At 45.0% G+C, this 15853-nt stretch overlaps 1 long non-coding RNA gene across 3 annotated transcripts; it reads right to left on the reverse strand.

Moving 5' to 3' along the window:
• Positions 1-19: 19 nt before the first annotated feature.
• LOC142055355 (uncharacterized) lies at positions 20-7402 on the reverse strand. 3 transcript variants are annotated; one of them, XR_012659907.1, is made up of 4 exons: positions 7140-7252; positions 4732-4914; positions 2892-3688; positions 20-1244 (listed from the first exon to the last, which is right to left on the reverse strand). It is a non-coding gene; the product is annotated as an uncharacterized LOC142055355 (long non-coding RNA). The 3 variants fall into 3 exon arrangements; XR_012659908.1 differs by lacking the exon at positions 7140-7252 and adding an exon at positions 7307-7402 and having other exon boundaries at positions 20-3688; XR_012659906.1 differs by having other exon boundaries at positions 20-3688.
• Between the last annotated feature and the right edge of the window lie 8451 nt (positions 7403-15853).

A 15853-nucleotide genomic window follows, 5' to 3' on the forward strand; every position in this document is an offset into this window, starting at 1 on the left:
CATCCCTTTCTGCGCTAGGCGAAAAGGCCACGGAGGTAGAAGGGGTGCGCGCCCCTTCCGCCGCCCTCCGCTGCTAGCCTCGCGCGGGACCGTGGAGCCCCGAGGCTCCCACGTTACACCCCCAGCCTCCCCTGGCCTGCCTTCCCCCCCGGCCGCCCCACGGGCCGCGCGTCCTCCACCCTTTCTGCCCTGCCGATGGATGCGCATTCGGGTCAAAATTCACCTTGTCCGTGGGAATTGCTCCAAAGTCCAGCGGAGCCATTTGGGGGGAGGGGACAGCAGGGGACAAATTGTGACCACAGTCATCATCTGTCTGTCTTCCCCCAAGGCCTTCGCTTTTCAGATACAGTGATTTCTTAGCGCCTACGCGCTACAGGGGCCGGGGAGGGGGGGGAGGGTGTGGGGGTGTCGTACCCGGTTGGGTTCTATTTCTCTTCAACCCATGCCAACCCCCCCTCCGCCCAGGGGGCCCACTTGCACTGCCTGAGCCGTGCCCTGGTGTGCAGGGGCTGTTTTACTGAAGGGGTGAAGATTTTGCCAGAGAAACCCCACTCTGCTTTCTGGGAAGGTATCTGAAGGGCAAAAAAGCACCTTTGTTTCACTGGGGTTACAGCAGGCATTCCCCGGCTGAGCTCCTTCACTCATGTCACACACAAAATTTCCTCATACGGGATATATAGAAACAATATGCATGTGTCAACATATATAAATGTCTCTCCTGCCACTGTCCTTTCAATGATCTTTTGTGGCGGATGGAGTGGAAGTCCAGACTGGCAGATTCCTGGGGCTCATCACGGGCTGGAGGAAGGGGAAGGGGAAAAAGACACGGAAGAAATAAAAAGCCATATTATCATTAGAAAGCAGGTATTCCAGTGCTGTGCCAGACTCCTACTGATACAAGCAAAGCATTGGCTCTATAGAGGCACCTGCTGGCTGAGGGAAACACATGAAACGAAAAAAAAAACATCAAAATCTTTTCTTTTGGTAGACCTTAGACCTGTTCTTCCCGTCGTTTATTTTTTAAAGATTTTGTGTCACCCATTGGTGCAGTATGTGGGGATGTCGCCCAGGTCACACAGGTCCCGAGGAAGGCTGGCAGATGAGTGACAGGTCTGTCTGAGCAAGGAGTGACTCCAGCTCCTGTCTGGCCCCTCCACTGCCCCTGCCACAGGGTCACATCCTGCACCCCTGGTGCCCATGGCCTTCCTTCTGAGTGAGGGGAGAAATCCAGCCTAGTAGAAAGCCTGGAGAAGAAAAGAATCCCCTTCCCCTCAGGGATCACGTTTCTGCAGAGGAGTGGTGGGTGTTGTTCAAACATTGCAAAAGAATCCCTTTTACTTTGTTCTCTCCGGGTTTTTTTTTTTACTAATTGTTGCTGAAGAAACAAATATCCGTATTCAGAATGCAATTGCTAAAAATGCCCTCCGAGAGACAGGGAGACTTCAAGCCCTGCCTGGGAAAAAAAGGGGATATTTCACCAACTGAAGATAAAAGTTCCTGGAGGCAGGATTCGCTTCTGACTCTGCCACAGTTCACTGTGAGCAGCTCCCTCCTCATGCCAGGCCTCTGCACTTTGGGTCAGCAGCAAGCAGATAGCTCACTCTGTGCTTTTTTCTCTTTATTTGGTAGAAGGTCCAAGATGCCTTTTCCCCTCCTGCTAGGTGAGCGGTTTATGAATGAAGGTAGCTCTACTGCAGATAACCTGAGATTTTAACACTCTCCTGGATGGACAAAATCCCTCCAGCTGCTGCACTGCTGAAAGTCCCAGACAGAAATCTCACCGAAAAGATTAAATCCACAAGTGGCAAGGGGGAGCCTTATCCCCTTAAAGCTACAATGTACTGTAAATAATGTACAGAACCCAGCTTCTAAAATTACCACTACAGGATTGCTCATCTCATCTTAGGTTTCATCTGGATCCTGTGATCTTCCCACCTGCCAACATCCTGTTACCAGGAGAGCGGTGTATGTGAAGTTTGTGCAAATGGTCATGTACTTGCCTGAATCCTGGCACCAGCAAGGACATTCATGTGTCTTCCATGTTAACGTTACACCGCAATAAATACTGATATTGCTATGGAATTCACAGTGTTCGTGCTGAGCACCACTCACTGAAAAAGCAAATCAATGCATGTCCAGGCTATGCTACTTTATTAGCCTTGTTATCTTTCTCATGTCAAAGGCTCCTGAGACAGAAAGACAGCATCAGCAGGCAGGATTTTAAATATGAAATACCTAAAAGCACGAGCTCCCTGTTTAGGCACTTAAGGGAAGACGCGTGATTTGCAAAGAGGCTGAGTGATGACTTATTTGGAGCTGTGAGACGCTGAGAACTTTTAAGAACCTGACCATAATTTAGGACTTCATCCTGCAGATTGAATTCAGTGGAAGCTTTGGCATTGACTTCAAAGGGCACAAGATCAAGCCCTTATTTAGGGTCTCAAAATACAAAATTAGGAGCCTAAATTTAGGCATCCATTTTTTAATACCTTGACCCATGTTAGTAATACCCTTCATGTAATCCCTCTGTTTGACCTGAAAAGAGAGGAATGTCAGTAACTCTTTACCATCTTGCATGAAAGAACCTGTGGCTGACAAGGGGGAAATGCAAGAAACACATTCCCCACACTTCGTTTATTTTTTCTGCCCTCTCTCAGATCCCCCATATAGCAGCCGGAGCAATGTTAGTAGAGGAGCTCAGGCCTACTTTGAAACTGGAACAGGAAATGTGGACATTAAAAAACAAATGAAACAAAACAATATTTTCTTAGAATTCCATCTTGTGGGCAAGTCTGGGGGGAATCTGGATTTGGATAATCTAAATTAGGAGAGAAGTCAGGGAAACAAAGAGTAATTTTAGTGCCAGGGCTATTTCTTAACACACAGCTCACCCTCTGATTTCAAATATAGTCCCTCAGCGCTGAGCCTGGACAACAGCATGAGGAAAAGCAACATCTTGATCCGGCCTTCTAGCAGACATGGAAAAAAAGGCCACAATGGAGCGAGCTGTTGAGAGAAGCAGCCAGGTGATCGGCTTCTAAATGTCCTGAGGTATTTCAGGTGCTTCCTTCCCTGTCAGAAATCACAGGGACACAAGATGCAATACCCAGGCTATGGCCGAGTTGGCTGCAGCGTGGTCACAAGGCAGCAAATCGATTAACCACACAATCCTTATTATTGGGATTATTTTTGTGTCACCTGCACTAACAGGGAAGGGAGCAGCTGTAGGTACAACAAAAGGTTGTTCCTCTGAGATGCTTTGCCAACGCTCCCTCTGCTGTGGTATAAATAGAATACATGCAGCGGGCACGGGCAGCACTAAGCTTGTATTTGCAAGCATTAGAGATGCCCATGCACCACCCACTGGCAGTTGCACTTGCCTCTGTTGCTCAGGAGTTTGGTTTCCAAAGATCTGCAGCTCCTGGAATGAGAGAAAAATGCTCACAAACATGCAGCGCCATCGCTCACTGTGTCCTCCTGAGCTGATTTTGTACCCTGGGTCCTTCTCCCGTAGTCAACAATTACAGCAGGCCACGAAGAGTTCTTCCTCTTTCCTTCTCTCCATCTATGTTTTCCTGTCTCTCACTGGATCTTTGTATGATCGTTTTGCAGCAGGCAGCAAAGGCAGTGACAAGCAAGCAGAGGTAACAAGACAGGTCCCCAGCAATCAGCAGGACTGTTTTAATATCTACAAAGAGATCAAGAGACTCAAACAGCTCAAACAAACATGTAGTTTCAGCATGTCATGTCAGCCTAAGAGCACAGACATCTTGACCCTGACTTATATGTCCCCAGCTAACAGAGCTGGTAGGAATATAGACACACGGATATTGCGATAGTACTTCACCTTACACTTACATCACAGTCCCCAGAGAAGCGTCTGATGGGGCAGCCTTACATATTAAATCATTTCCTGGAGGGGAGATTTCGTTTGGGCTCATTTATTATCATTTGTCCTGGAGCTCGTATTTTCCACTCCCAGCATAGGGAGTGGGTGTTATTCGTGGCTATGGGTCTAAGAACCAAAGGCTAATTTCAGAAAAGCTGTTCCATTGTTTGAGGTTGATCACTTGATGTTTGTCCCAGGTGCTGGACACATGTTGCTTGCTGGAGGAGGTTTGACTTGGCTTCAGATTTCAACATTTTGGTAACTACCAAACAAAAATAAAACTGTACTCAAGCAGGCCTATACCTTCCCTGCAAATCAAGTGGCCATTAGCGATGTTGACTTGAACAATAAATAAACCTATAGAACAGTCAAATCAGAATCATATCAGTGATGCAGCAAATGATGGGAGGGACACAGAAGTTGGACAGTCAGCACGTGCAGGCCTCTGCAAAGATAAGCAAATGGGACTTCAGTCCAGAGGAACCCACAAAGCATCTATTCTATGTGCCATGGGCCACAAAGTCCCTCCCAGCACCTTACACCACGCTTCAGAGCTGTAGCAAAGGCCAAATACCACAAATGTAACGTGCCACAGAAAGAGAGAAGAGCACAAGCCCTGGCAGTGGCAGGCTGTGGTTTGCACCAGTGCCCCACACGACCATCAGAAGTTGTCAATGCCAAAGAGGAAGGTAGCAAACCCCAAATGGAGGTGTCTCTCTGACCAAGGAAAAGCTCCTTCCTGCCCACAGATCTGACAGCTGGATTAAATGCTGGGAACACAGGGACAGGGTCACGGATACACTTTGTCACAAATCCTGTATTTTCTCTAGCCACTCACTCACCAGTGCTCCCCTAGAAGGAAGAATCTGCGGCAGAAACCCTGATGCTCCCTTCTCCTTCCAAGGCAGGAGAAACCCTTCCTGCCTCCCTTCAGGAAGTGTTGGATTATTGCCGCACAGGCATGGTGCCAACAAGTTCTGGCCCAACCTCCTCTCAGATCTGCTTGGTAAGACTCGAATGCCCCTCTGCAAAGAAAGGAGGAAATCTGAGTTATAAATTCCTTTGGGTGAAAAACTGGGGAGCAGCTACTGGCCAGCCATTTGTGGCTTCTCACCTGAGGGTACCAGAGGGGCATGAAATGTGTATGCACCAAAGGGACACCCATGCCTCTTCCCCAGCAATTAGGGTCTAAGGGGAGGGAACCTCCCCATCCCCAAGCACCACTTCCCCACAGGTGACTTTAGACCTCCTTGCACCACTTCCTCCTCCCGCCCCTTTTCCCACAAGCAACTTGTGATTGTCCCAGACTCACCTCCACAAATGACCTGGGGCCCAATCCCTTCCGGAAATCCTGCTCACTCAACCGTGCAGACTATAAACCCCAACCAAAGGATGCTCCAATGAAATCTACAACTGGATGCTGGCTAAATAATTCCATACTGAAACTAGATTATTATCTGATGTGTAAACCACAAACCATACATACAATTGTAAAGCTTCCATCTCAGATGTATATTAATGTCTGGCTCTACACTCCAAAAGCCTGCAATTTTTTTTTTTAAATAACATCCTTCAACAAATTGTTTTAGATAAATGGAAATTTGATAACTCTTTTGAATCACAGTTTACAAAAGATAGTATTTCAGTTTTGTCAGGACCTTAAGTAGAGCATATTGAATACAGTTCAGTGTGCAATTTCATAAGAGCACATTGGGTTGCTCGAAGCAGGGGAGTTTTCTTAAATTCCTTCTGTCTCTGGACTCTACAGATGCCCACACACCTTGGCGGCTGTCTGCCCAGAGCCACACCTTCACACCCAAAAAAAAAAAGGCTGGGCAATACTCTAACTAATAAAAGATCAAAACAGGGCAAATAGGGTGTTAGGAGGTTCCTAAATTCTCCAGCTCTCAGTCTCCTCAGCAAATACTTTTCAGCTCTGGAACTGAAATACAGCCTGTACAGCATTTCTTGGGAACAGAATTTGAGAGAGAGCTTTCCTCATCCTTGGCCAAGATCATCAGCCTCCTTCTTGCTAATCACAATTTCCCAAATTCCTTTTTTTTTTTCTCTCAGCATTTCGAAACTGAGTTCTTAGGGCAAATCTTGGAGGAAGAAACTTTGGTCCAAACAGCTTCAGCTTGAGACAACACTTCACTAGCATCAGTTCTGGGAAAACTTCATTTACACCAGTAGGACAAAACATAGCCAAGGCTTAAAATGCCTGAGATGCCAGAAATGCCCCCTTTCTTACAAATATGATATTCATAAATAAAACTGCTTTTGAAGAAGATTGGCAAAATCTGAATTGGGTAATAGGTTTTCTTATGTCACCAATTCACAGAAAGGTCAATATTAAAAGCCCAGATGGTTTAAAATGAAAACTGTAGGGGCAGCTACTCATACAACATCCATCCATCAACAAAATCAAAGTTCAAACATATGATCAGTTTCATCATTTCCAGCTTATTTTCTGCTCATCTAAAAGGAAGTGTTTTTTCTGGAAATAAGTTGTAGGTTAAAGAGCTTAGCTCCTGACATCTTTAGTCTGATAGAGAAGTTGCTTTTCAACATTGCCTGTTTCTCATATATGTTATTTTAATCCCCAAGGGGCAATATTAACTCTTCCAAAGGACGATGGACAAAGGAAGGGATGCGAGTTTGCAAATCATCAGCAAATCTAACATATTGTCTCTATCCTGGTAGCAAAAAATATAGAGCAGATTTACCCCATCCCCTTCCTGGACATTTCACGAGAGTTAGGTTGTGGGTATATCTTATCCATCTCACATCACTTATCAATCATAAGCGCATCTTATCCACTCACGTCTTGTCCATCTGCATTATGTTGCAAGGCACAGGACTATCAGGGCAGTGCTCCAAACCTGCACAGGGCAGTGCTTTCTTACCATTACAATGTGAGGCAGCAGCACTCAAAAAGAGCAAGCTGCCTTCCTAGCAAAGGAAAATATACAGTCCTTTCTCCAAAAAAACTTGCTATGAAGTACCTAGCAGTTTGTTTTCCCTGAAAGGGAGCCATAAAACAACTCTTACAGCAATGCATTTATATCTAGAAAGCCAACCAGTTTGCAAATACAAGAGAAGCAGGCTGAGTTGGAATAAGGCTTCCCTCACCCTCTAGAAATAACAGCATGCCATTTCTTTCCATCTTCTGTTCTCATTTACCCCCAAAAAGTTGCAAAAGCCCCAAAACACCCTCTCTACCCTGGACTAAATGCTGAAGCCACTTTACCTTTTAATGTTTGTAAGTCTGAAGCTTGAATGGCAAAAAGCCCCTCCTGCCCATTCAAAATACCTTTACGCCACAGCTGGAGCTACATGCCACTAGTTTTCTGGGGGGTTGGCTTATATATCTCCCAGTTGCCATGCGCAGTGCTGTGCTGGGGTTCCAGGACACACCTGCATTGGTACAAGACAATCGTTCCCTGAGGCAACATCCCAAGTACATGTCACTGGCTGGGGACCAGGGCTGTCAGCAAAACAGCTTTTGCTTCTCTCAACATCAGCCCAGTTAGGTGAAATAACGTGAGCTGAATCCCGTTTTCAAAGAACATGATTGCACAACCCAGTGCTATCAGTGAAAACAAACAATTAAGCAAACGAAGCCAGGCAGCAAACTCAATGCAATAGTGTGTTTCATGCAGAGCCATGTCTAGCTAGCTAGCCCTGCTCTGGAGGCCAGCAGTCCCATCCTGGACACTTCTGATCACTCTCCCACTTGCACGCTGGCCCATTTAACTACATTTCACCTGGGGAGCCCGCTTTGATCCTTTGCAGTTCTGGCGTACTCAGCTGGAAGGACCCTGCAATAGTGAATGGCTCCAGCTGCAAAGCTCTGCTGAAGCAGTGTTTGCGCCTGCGATTTAGCTGGCCTTTTCTGTTTGATAGGAAGGTGTCTTTGCAGTCTTTGAAGGGAAGAGGTGACTTCCAAATCAGAAATACCTCACTTGTTCTGTACTTCAATTCTTTCACTGATGAACATCTCTGCTGGGTGTGTACTCATGTTCCTCTCCTGCTCGGGACTGAAGAGAGGTCTGGGCACAGGAGGCTGGGCTGGGCAGAAAGTGCACAGCGAGGAAATGGAGGAGAGGCCACTAAAGGAGGTGCTAGTGGAGAGTCTGTAGCCCTTCACCTAAGGGACCATACCTAGAGGAATCCATGGGAAGAGGACAACCTGTCAGTTCACAATGTAACAGCACCTCTGACACACTGGAGACATTGAGAAGCCCAAGGGCTACCACCTCAGAGAACAGAGTGGTTGCCAAGGGAGTTGTCTTCTTTAATAACATATATCCTTGACGCAGGTGCAGACCATGTGCAGACTGGCCTCGCTGCTGGACAGCATCCTATGGTGCAGAGAGCTGAGACTGGTGACTGGGGGCTTGTGCCAGGTTTCGGTCGAAAGCGCTTGCCTTTCATTTTGCTCTGGACTGAGCAGTGGGAATGGACGAGCTGCATCAGCCAGCACCAATTTCATCTGGTTGAATGTTTGGTGTACTCAGATGAGTCAAGACTCATTAAGCAGCTGCTGAGGTTGCCTGAGCCGGCTGCGTTTCTCTCCAACAACATGCGTGTGTGCTTGAGAGAGCGGCTATTGGGTCAGCTACCTGCTCTCCCAGGTCTGCAGCTCATCCTGGCAGGGGGAGGACTGGGAGGATCATGCTGGCATTTCTCTCCTGGCATCCCATCTGTACATACCTGGCCACCTCAGGAAACAAAGGTCTCTGATGGCATAACCACTGGGGCAGGTCCCCAGTGCAGGAGCAATCTCCTCACCAGATGAGGCCAGGTAGCAGAAAACAGACAAGAATCGGGATGTGGGCCACGTAGAGGTCCCTGCACACTGCTGGACCACAGTTAGCCAGAGGCACCCAAGCACATGGCTAGAGCTAGCCAGCACAGCAACTCTGTGCCATCTTCCAGAAGACGGCCTGTGCTTTGTCACTGCAGGCACCCTGGGGACAGTCACCTGCTGGCAAACAGGAAAAAACTTATCCTGGTGGTTTATTGCTGGTATTACTGCTCCTGTCCCAAAGGCACCAAGGCACGTCCAACTTGAAAGCACTGCAGGATTAAGAGAAAACCAGCCAGTTGCGTCCCAGGAGACTTGTGACTCGTGCCTATTTTACTCTGCCCAGCACTAGTAGTGCCTAAGCTAGCGTGGGAGGTGATCCCATAACAGCTAGCACACATCTACAGGCAGAACAGAGGCAGAGTATGGTAAGAGGGGTCCGGGTGGACTTTCCAAAACACCTTCCTTTGGATGGAAACTCATTCCCTATTGGTATTCTGTGCCAGATGAAGACTACTAACTACAGAACTAAAAATGAATTATCGATTAGTTAAGAGTCAAATAAGCATGACTCAACGATGTGATTTGTTATGGGTAAACAGAATAAAGTCCAAACTGCTAATGCGCAAACCTGGAGTTTTAAAAGGGCTGGCTTCCAAACCTGAAAACTATTCAGCTTTGAGCTGAATCAACTGGGAGACAGACACAAACAGAAGAAATGGAATTATTGGTGCTGAAATACCACGACTGAGAAGGAAGGCTGGTTTGGAGGGAAAATAAAGCAGTCACAAAAATTAAGTATGTAGACATTGCTGTCTTTGTATGGATTTGTGTGTATGTAGATATGAGGGGGGAAGAGAGAAGCTGGTAGCAATAATTAATTTGACTGATAGTCTAACTGATTGCAACTGTAGAAAATTGGTAAGGGAGCAAAAAGACAGGAAGATATTTGTGGACAGTAGATTTAAGGGCACTAAGACAGCTTTTTTCAAGCACAGTCAAAACAAAGGATATCATAAAACAATTCTGGTCCATTTCTACATGGAAATAGTTGTGAAATAATTATCCATTAATGATACAGAGAGCAGATGTAGCCAACAAATATGAGTGTTGTAGACTTTGGACAGTGACGACATGTATTTCCTTCCCAATAAGGACTACAGAGATTTTTAAAGATTTAACAGAAGTGTAAGAAACCTGAAGGCAGTGATTTAGATTGAATACACACAAAAAAAACCAAAACCAACCCACAAAGCATTAAGAAGAGCTGGCAGGAAAAGACTTTCAGGGGTTTTGATAAGTTTTAGAAACAGGGTTTCATAGGCCTTGAAACAGGGTGGCACTGTACCAGTATTACAATGAGTATCTAAAGAAGGTTGTGTGGCAGCAAGATACTCAGAGAGCTGATGGAGCCTCCATTCCTGAGCTTTTCAATTAGTAAGAATGAATTAAATGGGATAGCATAATTCGCATCAGTGAGCCTAGATATGTAGAAAATGGAGCTGATTAGAATAACGACAGCTTCTATCAGTGAGATTTCAAGTTTGCTCAAGGTAACAGGGTTGATGTCATTCACTTGGACTTCTTCAGAATATTTTAGTTCATGCCATACTATGACACAAAATAAGAATGGATCTTATTAAATGGTTTAAAACCTACCTAACTAGTAGGTCTTAGGAAGTGATACTGTAAGTGAAGAGTCACCATTTGGCAGGTGGTCCTTTTGGCCCAGCTCCTTCAAATCCAACTCAGAAAGATATATTAAGATTTTTTCAAAACTGGAAATCTTTCACTCATTTATTTTCTAGAAAAGAGCTTTAATGTTTCAAATAGGGATGAACTCAGGAAGATCCTTTGGCAGGTGTTATATAGCTCAGATGTGGCGGTCACCACAGTCCTTTCTGCCTTATGTTTCTGAATCTATTACAGAACTTGATGGATTCTGTGGATATAACTGTTGTTTGCTCTCATTGCAGTAAGGATGCACGCCCTCCTGCTGGTCAGTCAGTGCTGTTTCTTTGCATCAAGTAGTGATTCCTCTCCTGATGATCTCTTTTCCTTCTTCATCTCTGTAGCCAGAAGCAGCAGTTTGCTTCATTAACTTCCTGCTTTCCACATGGTTCAAACTCTCACAGGCCACTCCTGACTCCCCACAGCTCTGTTCCTGTCCCAGTGAGCCCAAGTCTCCACACTGCTCCAGCCCTGCTCCTACTGTTAGATCCCAAGAGATGTCTCTGGAGAAAGATCCTACAGATGCCCTGAAAGATGCCCATGTCTCGCTCTTCGGCTACAGAGAGCAGCTATGCAACTGCCTCAGACTTGAGCCAGAGGCAAATTTTTGGGCAGCTAAAGGGAACTTTTGAGCAGATAAGGCAACACCCATGATGAACAACTTGCCCAGGTCATAATCCAGGTTTGTGGCAGAGCAGGGAAGGGACCCAGAGCAGACTCCCATCTCCTGCACCAGCGTTCAAACCCTTGGACCATGTTTGGTCGGCTGGTTGGTTTTTCCCCGAACAGCAAAGCAATTACATTTTCGTGCTGCCCACACTCCCCCCTGCTGGTCACACTGGCGCTCGGCCCTCGCTGCAGACTGGTCCATCACTGACTCTTAGTTTTCTGGCTACTTCAAATTCTGGAGGTGAGATACAGAAAAAGTTCGTGATGGCACCTGGTCCCATGCCTGGAGGTACGTGGGATTAACTATCCCTCACCCACGTGTTTTGACAGGGCATGAATTTCAGCCTGGATGAGGAGAGCAATGAGGAATACCTCTTTATTTGGCTGGTGCTAGCAAGAAAATAAAGCCCATGTAAAACAGTCACCCAAGCCAAGGGAGCCTCTGCCTGCAAATGCCACTGTAGGAACGACTCAACAGCATCAAAGAGCTACAGACTATATTGGGCAGGCGTGCGAACAGGAATGTCATCAACTTGAATGTTACCTCACACTTTGCATGACTCATAGCTGGAAGTGGAAAAGCAATCCCATTACCTTGCGCCCTCTGACAGTATGGTATAGATTGCTAAAAATTAACTTCTTAGTATTGTTGTTGTTGTTGTTGTTACTAAGAAGCCAGATACAGGAGTACTAACTCAAAGGAATGGTCTCTCCCCTCCTGCCAGCCACCCTCTGAAGACAGGACTTTTCTGCTGAAGATAGGGATTAAGAAGAAATATGAGTGAAGATTTCCGTTTCTGAGATAGCTGGTAATAATTAACATACGGCTAATGGAGGGGCATGTTAGTTGGGCTTTCCAGGGAATGTATTCTAGCTGCGAGAAGATGGAAAAATTCCGGAGTGAAATGCAACTGGCCTTGCACCTCATATTTCTTGTGCTCCCCAGATCCCATCAGGCCATTAGAAGGCCTGACCCTGAGCACACTGAAGCTACTCTGAGCATTTTCTTTGTGTGTAGAGGACTTTGGGGCAAGGCTGCTAAACCCCAAAGAAGAAAACCAGGATTATACTTGTATTGGAGAGAGCTGAGGCTCAACAATCCCATGGGATACCTCCATTTCTCTGGCAGTATCTTTCTGCCAAAACAACCCTGTCATCTCCTGCTGAAGCTCCCCCTCCAACTGAACCCACTGTCTCTTTCAGAAGAAGTTGGTTCATTGGGCGAAATATGGCCTGGGCTTTGGTACAAAAGGACTCTGATATGCCTACCAACACAACAGACAAGAGTATGGTGTGGTCTGGTCTGTGGGCTGCACACCACCACCAAAACACTTTGAATAAAGCAACAAGGGAACACAGACCTTGCTGTAACAGGGACAGCATGGCCCCACTAGTGATAAGTTAAATTTTTAGTATATCTCCGACCTATCTGGTAAGGAATCCAGCACTGATTTCCTCTGTGGTAGGACACTTCTCACACTGTTAGCCCATACAACACTACCAGTTTTCAAGCAGGGAAGTGAATAGCAACTTCTCCCAACAACTGGGATTAGACACGTTTATATACAAAGAGTAAAAAACGCCATCAGTTTGTGCTATCATTGTTTACTATTGCATATGCAGCAGGAATCACTCAAGATAGTGTAAGAAAAATAGTTGAAGTCGTACAAACATATAGATTCTGGGGTATTTATGGGACAAGATAGCACCGTGAGGAAGGACAGATAAGGTGGTGTAGGAAGAAAAGAAAATGAGAAATTTTGCCCAGGGCAGTTGAGAGAGTGAGGAAGACACAAATTTGAGTGAAAAAGTTTTAAACATCAGATGATCTCCAAAGAACATTTTGTTTTTTCTCTCCTTCATAAACATAGAAGCAGCAGAAACAGGGGGAGGGAAAAAACACACTGAAATCTTAACTGACATTAATAGCATGTAAAAAAGAAAGTCTCAGTCCACGCAATTTCTTGAAGCTCTGTACACATGGGAAAGGGGAGTGAAGGTCCATTAGTAATCACAGATCCCAATCTCCTGTGATTACCATCCAACCTTTAAAAAAAAAGTCTTCACAATTTGCCAACTGTAACTGTAATTCTATTGTCTTTGCTCCCAGGTCCCTCAGCTCACAGTTACAAGACCACTCATGCAGAACGCCAGGTTATAATTCTGATAGCCAGCAGAGACAAAGAGAAAGTCCACCAGGGAAAGATAAATATTGTTCTATAAAGATCACCAACCAAATCTACTCAAATTCCAGAAGATAAGAATCGTTAATAATTTCCTGCTCAAAGTGGTCAGCCCTGGCCTCTCCTGCAACCTCTTGTTCTCATGAAGATAACATTTTTGAATAATAATTGTTTTTAAATTACCCCAAACTAAAGCAGTTTTCCCCTGAGTAAAACTTCTGCCCCTAATTTAGCCAATGCTGGCTTTAGGCCATTGCACTTCTTTCTTCTCTAGTGGGTTTTATGGTGCATTTGGAGAAATGCAGCTATATCTGAAACGCTCAAGCACTTTATTTTAAGCAAAACACAATTTCCATCCACCTCCAAAAGATATAAGTATTCCAGTAAGTAAAAGCTACCCGTTCATCTTACCAGATCACAAACTGTTTCAGCTGTCCCTGGAGAACAAAATAACAATAAGTAAATTTTGAAGTAAATTCTGTCTTTTAAGGGCTGATGAAACTCTTTGACTACAACTATGCAGAATCACTCTCTGGAATTGTGATCTTCCAGTGGACTCCAGTGCATTCAGACTTTCTCACACACTCCAAAACCTAAAAGTTTATAACTCTGGTGTTATTTTCAAGCATTTCCAAGACCATTTTGGTTTGGTGATACATTCTCTTCAGTTAGAGAAAACATTTTGCAGGAGCTGCTCTCTGGCTCTTCTGGCTCTGAAAGATCCCCACAGCAGAGCAGCTGCAGAAGCGATTTGCATCATAAGAAGAACTGTAAACTGTCTGCATCACAGGACAGGGAAAACAGGACCAATCATCACTAGAACAGCATCATATCATGATCTGCAAAATATCTGTGGCCGTGACCACTCCTTACAGCAGAGGTGATCTCCCTGTGCCTGCCTTGCGCTGCTTACTCTCAAAACTCCCACCCAGGGCTCTTCCCTCTGTGCTAGCCCCACAGGAGCCATCCAGCTATGAGAGAGAAAACTGGTTCTGCTCACCAGAAATGTGGCATTCTGCTTATTGCCATGCACCAGAGAGAACCACTTTTGGGAGCCAGATCCAAGAGCGGGCTTGCGTGGTGGGCACTGGAGGTCAGTAAGTTATCACTTTATTTGTAAACATGAAAAAACTTCATCTGGAGTCAATAAAAACACGGAGTCCTGTGGGGCTGTTTTCCCGAGTCAAAAGCAATAAATTCAAAGAGCTCATCCTTACAGAGAAGGGAAATTGGCAAAGAACAGCAGCATAATAATATGTTACATTGTATATCTACAGGCCCTTTGATGCCTGGATATTCACAAGTATTAATGAGTCATGCTTCTCAAGCACCTTTTTGGAAGGTATCATTAGACCATTTTCCAGATGGGGAAACCCACGGGAGGGAGAAGTGATCCTTCCATAGCCACACAGAGCGTCTGTGACACAGCCGAAAGCAGAAACCAGATATTCTTGCTTCCAGACCTTTGTTTTTAATTATAGCAACATTCTTCCTCTCATATTTTATGTTGTATTTTATAACAAGTCATATATGAATACACCTATGTAGGACATTTCTTGCTGGTTTACTTTCCACCACACTGATATTTTTGTCCTTACACTAAACTAATTTTAACTGACTCTATTACAGCAGAAAACTCAGTAACAAATATACACTGCATTCACACAAAGAGTGTTCCTCACACAAAACAGTAATTGCCTCTACAAGCAGCAACAGGACACTGAAAATTTGGAACAGATGCATCTTTAATGTTAGAGAGGGAAATTTTAACAGAATAAGAAGAAAAATGCATCTACACATATGAGCCAATGTCAAATAATGCTGTGTTGTGCTGTCTTGGTCAAGTTCAGCAACCCTGCAGGTGCAATACCTTAAGGGATCAAATTTAAAGAGACAGAATTCAGTGTCTGTTGGTTTGATGGAAGAGCTGAGGTAGAAAAGAAAGAAATGAAAAAATCGTCAAGTATTCTCAAGTATGTGAGAAAGCAGCAATCTATACGCTCCTTTGTTCTGGGGGAGCTGATAAAAGAAGCAGTCTTCTTTGGTGACACATCACCTAGCACTGCTTTTTTGCTCTGTTGTGGATAAGCAGGACAGTTGTCACTGGATGATCTAACCCGTAGCAGCTCTGCTTTCCTCTAGAACACCATAGCATTTTCTTTTTTTCTTTTTTCTTCTTTCTTCTTTCCTTTTTTTCCCTCTTTTTTGTTTTACAAAGTGCAGTTCCTTTGCATGTAACAGCTCATGCTTTAAAGCCAGAACACTATCATAGAGTTTAGGTTAGTGGGATAACTTCATTTCCATACAGGGCCAGAACTTACTAGCTTATTTCTACAGACCACATCAAAACATTTAGATCCTCCTGTCTCCTCCCTCTGAAATCTATAAATTCTTCCCACCAAATCCATAGATAAGTGGGTGAGCCAGGCCTCTGCACCAATTCTATCCCTTACCAGCCCTGAAGTGGTGTGGCAATTTGATCACTTGATCATTTTCTCCCTGGCTTTCTCTTCAGCCTCACTCTTCTCTGCTCTCACCTTTGATTTAGCTGTTGTCCTTTCAAGAGAACAA

The sequence above is a fragment of the Phalacrocorax aristotelis genome, chromosome 3 (genome assembly GCF_949628215.1).
Source record: "Phalacrocorax aristotelis chromosome 3, bGulAri2.1, whole genome shotgun sequence".
NCBI lineage: Eukaryota > Metazoa > Chordata > Aves > Suliformes > Phalacrocoracidae > Phalacrocorax > Phalacrocorax aristotelis.